This window comes from Triticum urartu, chromosome 5 (genome assembly GCF_003073215.2).
Source record: "Triticum urartu cultivar G1812 chromosome 5, Tu2.1, whole genome shotgun sequence".
Lineage (NCBI taxonomy): Eukaryota > Viridiplantae > Streptophyta > Magnoliopsida > Poales > Poaceae > Triticum > Triticum urartu.
The window spans coordinates 551,707,726-551,716,349 of NC_053026.1; positions in this window are offsets into that span (position 1 = coordinate 551,707,726).

An 8,624-nucleotide genomic window follows, 5' to 3' on the forward strand; every position below is an offset into this window, starting at 1 on the left:
AGGCAGGAAACCATGACTATCTGTTGATCAACGAGCTAGTCAACTAGAGGCTCACTAGGGACACATTATGGTCTATGTATTCACACATGTATTACGATTTCCGGACAATACAATTATAGCATGAATAATAGACAATTATCATGAACAAGGAAATATAATAATCATTTTATTATTGCCTCTAGGGCATATTTCCAATAGTCTCCCACTTGCACTAGAGTCAATCATCTAGTTACATTGTGATGAATCGAACACCCATGGAATTCTGGTGTTGATCATGTTTTGCTCTAGGGAGTCAACGGATCTGCTACATTCAGGTCCGTATGTACTTTACAAATCTCTATGTCTCCATTTTGAACACTTTCACGAATGGAGTTGAAGCGACGATTGATATGCCTGGTCTTCCTGTGAAACCTGGGCTCCTTGGCAAGGGCAATAGCTCCAGTGTTGTCACAGAAGAGAGTCATCGGGCCCGACGCATTGGGTATGACTCCTAGGTCGGTAATGAACTCCTTCACCCAGACTGCTTCGTGTGCTGCCTCCGAGGCTGCCATGTACTCCGCTTCACATGTAGATCCTGCCACAACGCTTTGCCTGCAACTGCACCAGCTTACTACCCCACCATTCAAAATATACACATATCCGGTTTGTGACTTAGAGTCATCCAGATCTGTGTCGAAGCTAGCATCGACGTAACCCTTTACGACAAGCTCTTCGTCACCTCCATAAACGAGAAACATTTCCTTAGTCCTTTTCAGGTACTTCAGGATATTTTTGACCGCTGTCCAGTGTTCCATGCCGGGATTACTTTGGTACCTTCCTACCAAACTACGGCAAGGTTTACATCAGGTCTGGTACACAGCATAGCATACATGATACACCCTATGGCCGAGGCATAGGGGACGACACTCATCTTTTCTCTATCTTCTGCCGTGGTCGGGCATTGAGCCAAGCTCAATCTCGTACCTTGCAATACAGGCAAGAACTCCTTCTTTGACTGATCCATTTTGAACTTCTTCAATATCTTGTCAAGGTACGTACTCTGTGAAAGACCAATGAGTCGTCTCGATCTATCTCTATAGATCTTGATGCCTAATATATAAGCAGCTTCTCCAAGGTCCTTCATTGAAAAACACTTGTTCAAATAGGCCTTTATGCTTTCCAAGAATTCTATATCATTTCCCATCAACAGTATGTCATCCACATACAATATGAGAAATGCTACAGAGCTCCCACTCACTTTCTTGTAAATGCAGGCTTCTCCATAAGTCTACATAAACCCAAACGCTTTGATCATCTCATCAAAGCGAATGTTCCAACTCCGAGATGCTTGCACCAGCCCATAAATCGAGCGTTGGAGCTTGCACACCTTGTCAGCATTCTTAGGATCGACAAAACCTTCCGGTTGCATCATATACAATTCTTCCTTAAGGAAACCATTAAGGAATGCCGTTTTGACGTCCATTTGCCATATTTCATAATCATAGAATGTGGCAATTGCTAACATGATTCAGACGGACTTCAGCTTCGCTACGGGTGAGAAAGTCTCATCGTAGTCAACCCCTTGAACTTGTCGATAACCCTTAGCGACAAGCCGTGCTTTATAGATGGTCACATTACCATCCGCGTATGTCTTCTTCTTAAAGATCCATTTATTTTCTATGGCTCGCCGATCAACGGGCAAGTCAGTCAAAGTCCATACTTCGTTTTCATACATGGATCCTATCTCGGATTTCATGGCTTCCAGCCATTTGTCGGAATCCGGGCCCGCCATCGCTTCTTCATAGTTCGAAGGTTCATCGTTGTCTAACAACATGATTTCCAAGACAGGGTTGCCGTACCACTCTGGTGCGGAACGTGTCCTTGTGGACCTACGAAGTTCAGTAGCAACTTGATCTGAAGTTTCATGATCATCATCAACAACTTCCTCTCTAGTCGGTGCAGGCACCTCAGGAACATTTTCTTGAGCTGCGCCACTTACCGGTTCAAGAGGTAATACTTCATCAAGTTCTACCTTCCTCCCACTTATTTCTTTTGAGAGAAACTCTTTCTCTGGAAAGGACCCATTCTTGGAAACAAAGATCTTGCCTTCGAATCTGAGGTAGAAGGTATACCCAACAGTTTCTTTAGGGTATCCTATGAAGACGCATTTTTCCGACTTGGGTTTGAGCTTTTCAGGTTGAAGTTTCTTGACATAAGCATCGCATCCCCAAACTTTTAGAAACGACAGCTTAGGTTTCTTCCCAAACCATAATTCATATGGTGTCGTCTCAACGGATTTTGACGGAGCCCTATTTAAAGTGAATGCGGCAGTCTCTAAAGCATAGCCCCAAAATGATAGCGGTAAATTGGTAAGAGACATCATAGATCGCACCATATCTAATAGAGTGCGATTACGACGTTCGGACACACCATTACGCTGAGGTGTTCCAAGCGGCGTGAGTTGTGAAACTATTCCACATTTTCTTAAGTGTGTGCCAAATTCGTGACTCAAGTATTCTCCCCCATGATCTGATCGCAAGAACTTGATTTTCCTGTCACGTTGATTCTCAACCTCACTCTGAAATTCCTTGAACTTTTCAAAGGTCTCAGACTTGTGTTTCATTAAGTAGACATACCCATATCTACTCAAGTCATCAGTGAGGGTGAGAGCATAACGATAGCCACCGCGAGCCTCAACACTCATTGGACCGCACACATCGGTATGTATGATTTCCAATAAGTTGGTTGCTCGCTCCATTGTGCCTGAGAATGGAGTCTTGGTCATTTTACCCACGAGGCATGGTTCGCACATGTCAAATGATTCGTAATCAAGAGACTCTAAAAGTCCATCTGCATGGAGCTTCTTCATGCGTTTGACACCTATGTGACCAAGGCGGCAGTGCCACAAGTATGTGGGACTATCATTATCAACCTTACATCTTTTGGTATTCACACTATGAATATGTGTAGCATTACGCTCGAGATTCATTAAGAATAAACCATTCACCATCGGAGCATGACCATAAAACATATCTCTCATATAAATAGACCAACCATTATTCTCGAATTTAAATGAGTAGCCATCTCGTATTAAACGAGATCCTGATACAATGTTCATGCTCAAAGCTGGCACTAAATAACAATTATTGAGGTTTAAAACTAATCTCGTAGGTAAATGTAGAGGTAGCGTGCCGACGGCGATCACATCGACCTTGGAACCATTCCCGATGCGCATCGTCACCTCGTCCTTCGCCACTCTCCGCTTATTCCGCAGCTCCTGCTTTGAGTTACAAATGTGAGCAACCGCACCGGTATCAAATACCCAGGAGCTACTACGAGTACTGGTAAGGTACACATCAATTACATGTATATCACATATACCTTTTGTGATGTCGGCCTTCTTGTCCGCTAAGTATTTGGGGCAGTTCCGCTTCCAGTGACCACTTCCCTTGCAATAAAAGCACTCAGTCTCGGGCTTGGGTCCATTCTTTGGCTTCTTCCCGGCAGCTTGCTTACCGGGTGCGGCAACTCCCTTGCCGTCCTTCTTGAAGTTCTTCTTACCCTTGCCTTTCTTGAACTTAGTGGTTTTATTCACCATCAACACTTGATGTTCCTTTTTGACTTCTACCTCTGCTGATTTCAGCATTGCAAATACTTTAGGAATGGTCTTTTCCATCCCCTGCATATTGAAGTTCATCACAAAGCTCTTGTAGCTTGGTAGAAGCGACTGAAGGATTCTGTCAATGACCGCGTCATCCAGGAGATTAACTCCCAGCTGAGTCAAGCGGTTATGCAACCCAGACATTTTGAGTATGTGCTCACAGACAGAACTATTTTCCTCCATCTTACAGCTGAAGAACTTGTCGGAGACTTCATATCTCTCGACCCGGGCATGAGCTTGGAAAACCATTTTCAGCTCTTCGAACATCTCATATGCTCCGTGTCGCTCAAAACGCTTTTGGAGCCCCGGTTCTAAGCTGTCAAGCATGCCGCACTGAACGAGGGAGTAATCATCAGCACGTGTCTGCCAAGCGTTCATAACGTCTTGGTTCTGTGGGACGGGTGCGTCACCTAGCGGTGCTTCTAGGACATAATCTTTCTTGGCAGCTATGAGGATGATCCTCAGGTTTCGGACCCAGTCCGTATAGTTGCTGCCATCGTCTTTCAGCTTGGTTTTCTCTAGGAACGTGTTGAAGTTGAGGACAACGTTGGCCATTTGATCTACAAGACATATTGTACAGATTTTAGACTAAGTTCATGATAATTAAGTTCATCTAATCAAATTATTCAATGAACTCCCACTTAGATAGACATCCCTCCAGTCATCTAAGTATAACATGATCCGAGTTGACTAGGCTGTGTCCGATCATCATGTGAGACGGACTAGTCAACATCGGTGAACATCTTCATGTTGATCGTATCTTCTATATGACTCATGCTCGACCTTTTGGTCTTCTGTGTTCCGAGGCCATGTCTGTACATGCTAGGCTCGTCAAGTCAACCTAAGTGTATTGCGTGTGTAAATCTGTCTTACACTCGTTGTATGTGAACGTTGGAATCTATCACACCCGATCATCACGTGGTGCTTCAAAACAACGAACTGCCGCAACGGCGCACAGTTAGGGGGAACACTTTCTTGAAATTATTATGAGGGATCATCTTATTTAATACCGTCGTTCTAAGTAAACAAGATGCAAAAACATGATAAACATCTCATGCAATCAAATAATAGTGACATGATATGGCCAATATCATATAGCTCCTGTGATCTCCATCTTGGGGCTCCATGATCATCTTGTCACCGGCATGACACCATGATCTCCATCATCATGATCTCCATCATTGTGTCTCCATGAAGTTGCTCGCCAACTATTACTTCTACTACTATGGCTAACATGTTTAGCAATAAAGTAAAGTAATTTACATGGCGTTTCTCAATGACACGCAGGTCATACAAAAATAAAGACAACTCCTATGGCTCCTGCCGGTTGTCATACTCATCGACATGCAAGTCATGATTCCTATTACAAGAACATGATCTCATACATCACATATATCATTCATCATTCATCACAACTTTGGCCATAACACATCACAAAACACTTGCTGCAAAAACAAGTTAGACGTCCTCTAATTGTTGTTGCAAGTTTTGCGTGGCTGCAAGAGGGTTCTAGCAAGAACATTTTCTTACCTACGTTAAAGCCACAACGTGATTTTTCAACTTCTATTTACCCTTCATAAGGACCCTTTTCGTCGAATCCGCTCCAACTAAAGTGGGACAGACAGACATCCGCCAGCCACCTTATGCAACTAGTGCATGTCAGTCGGTGGAACCGGTCTCACGTAAGCGTACGTGTAAGGTTGGTCCGGGCCGCTTCATCCCACAATACCGCTGAAGCAAAATAAGACTAGTAGCGGTAAGAAAGTTGACAACATCTACGCCCACAACAAATTATGTTCTACTCGTGCAAAGAGAACTACGCATAGACCTAGCTCTGATACCACTGTTGGGAACGTTGCAGAAAACAAAAAATTTCCTACGGTTTCACCAAGATCCATCTATGAGTTCATCTAGCAACGAGTGATCGGATTGCATCTACATACCTTTGTAGATCACGCGCGGAAGCGTTCAAAGAACGGGGATGAGGAAGTCGTACTCGACGTGATCCACCGGAGATCCTAGCGCCGAACGGACGGCACCTCCGCGTTCAACACACGTACGGTCAGCGTGACGTCTCCTCCTTCTTGATCCAGCAAGGGGGAAGGAGAGGTTGAGGAAGATGGCTCCAGCAGCAGCACGACGGCGTGGTGGTGGTGGAGCAGCAGTACTCCGGTAGGGCTTCGCCAAGCTTGTGACGGAGGAGGAGATGTGTTGGGGAGGGGAGGGGCTGGGCCTTGGATGTCCTTTGCAGCCCTCCCCTCACCCCCTCTATTTATAGGGGAAGGGGGAAGGGGGCCGGCCCCCTCTAGATGAGATCTAGAGGGGGGGCGGCGGCCAAGGGGAGGGGGCTTGCCCCCCAAGCAAGGGGGCGCCCCCCTTAGGGTTTCCCCCAACCCTAGGCGCATGGGCCCTAGGGGGAGTGGTGCCCCAGCCCACTTTGGGCTGGATCCCTTCCTCATACAGCCCATAAGGCCCTCCGAGAGAGGTGGCCCCTCCCGGTGGACCCCCGGAACCCCTCCGGTGGCCCCGGTACAATACCAATATGCCCCCGAACCTTTCCGGTGACCGTATGACAACTTCCCATATATAATTCTTTACCTCCGGATTATTCCGGAACTCCTCGTGACGTCCAGGATCTCATCCGGGACTCCGAACAACTTTCGGATTACTGCATACTCATATCTATACAACCCTAGCGTCACCGAACCTTAAGTGTGTAGACCCTACGGGTTCGGGAGACAAGCAGACATGACCGAGACGACTCTCTGGTCAATAACCAACAGCGGGATCTGGATGCACATGTTGGCTCCCACATGCTCCTCGATGATCTCATCGGATGAACCATGATGTCGAGGACCTAATCAATCCCGTACTCAATTCCCTTTGTCAATCGGTACGTTACTTGCCCGAGACTCGATCGTCGGTATCCCAATACCTTGTTCAGTCTCGTTACCGGCAAGTCACTTTACTCGTACCGTAATGCATGATCCCGTGATCAACCACTTGATCACATTGAGGTCATTATGATGATGCATTACCGAGTGGGCCCAGAGATACCTCTCCGTCATACGAAGTGACAAATCCCAGTCTCGATTCGTGCCAACCCAACAGACACTTTCGGAGATACCTGTAATGTACCTTTATAGTCACCCAGTGTGACGTTTGGCACACCCAAGGCACTCCTACGGTATCCGGGAGTTGCACAATCTCATGGTCTAAGGAAATGATACTTGACATCCAGAAAAGCTACAGCAAACGAACTACACGATCTTTGTGCTATGCTTAGGTTTGGGTCTTGTCCATCACATCATTCTCCTAATGATGTGATCCCATTATCAATGACATCCCCATGTCCATAGGCAGGAAACCATGACTATCTGTTGATCAACGAGCTAGTCAACTAGAGGCTCACTAGGGACACATTATGGTCTATGTATTCACACATGTATTACGATTTCCGGACAATACAATTATAGCATGAATAATAGACAATTATCATGAACAAGGAAATATAATAATCATTTTATTATTGCCTCTAGGGCATATTTCCAACACGCCCCCCCTAGGGCGCGCCCCCTACCTCGTGGGCCCCCTGGTGGCTCTCCGATGACCATCTTCTCCTATATGAAGTCTTTCGTCGAGAAAAAAAATTAAGAAGCAACCTTTCGGGACGAAACTCCGCCTCCATGAGGCGGAACCTTGGCGGATCCAATCTAGAGCTCCGGCAGAGCTATTCTACCGGGGAAACTTCCCTCTCGGAGGTGGAAATCATCGCCATCGTCATCACCAACGTTCCTCTCATCGGGAGAGGGCAATCTCCATCAACATCTCATCTCAAAACCCTAGTTCATCTCTTGTATCCAATTCGTGTCTCCAAGTCCGGGATTGTGCTAGTAGGTTGCTAGTACTGTTAATTACTCCTTGTAGTTGATGCTAGTTGGTATAATTGGTGGAAGATCATATGTTCAGATCCTTTATGCATATTATTACCCCTCTGATTATGAACATGAATATGCTTTGTGAGTAGTTACGTTTGTTCCTGAGGACAAGGGAGAAGTCTAGCTATTAGTAGTCATGTGAATTTGGTATTCGTTCGATATTTTGATGAGATGTATGTTGTCTAGCCTCTAGTGGTGTTATGTGAACGTCGACTACATAACACTTCACCATTATTTGGGCCTAGAGGAAGGCATTGGGAAGTAATAAGTAGATGATGGGTTGCTAGAGTGACAGAAGCTTAAACCCTAGTTTATGCGTTGCTTCGTAAGGGGCTGATTTGGATCCATATGTTTCATGTTATGGTTAGGTTTACCTTAATACTTTTGTTGTAGTTGTGGATGCTTGCAATAGAGGTTAATCATAAGTGGGATGGTTGTTCAAGTAAGAACAGCACCCAAGCACCGGTCCACCCACATGTCAAATTATCAAAGTACCGAAAGCGAATCATATGAACGTGATGAAAACTAGCTTGACGATATTCCCATGTGTCCTTGGGAGCACTTTTCCTGATATAAGAGTTTGTCCAGGCTTGTCCTTTGCTACAAAAAGGATTGGGCCACCTTGCTGCACTTTATTTACTTTTGTTACTTGTTGCTTGTTACAAATTATCTTATCACAAAACTATCTGTTACCACTTATTTCAGTAGTTGCAGAGAATACCTTGCTGAAAACCGCTTATCATTTCCTTTTGCTCCTCGTTGGGTTCGACACTCTTACTTATCGAAAGAACTACTATAGATCCCCTATACTTGTGGGTCATCAATGACCGACGACTGGGACTCCCCAGAATCAGGTGCATCTAATGATTCGTTGTTAAGGCCTGTCTCCGCATCGGATTCACCATAATAGTCGTACGCATTATGACATTCGGAAATGAACTGAAAAATACAACACAAACACAAAATTACTTATCATATAATATTCCAGAACAAATTCAATTTGCATGCCAACAAAATTTTTCACTTACGTACCTGACTAATGTTAA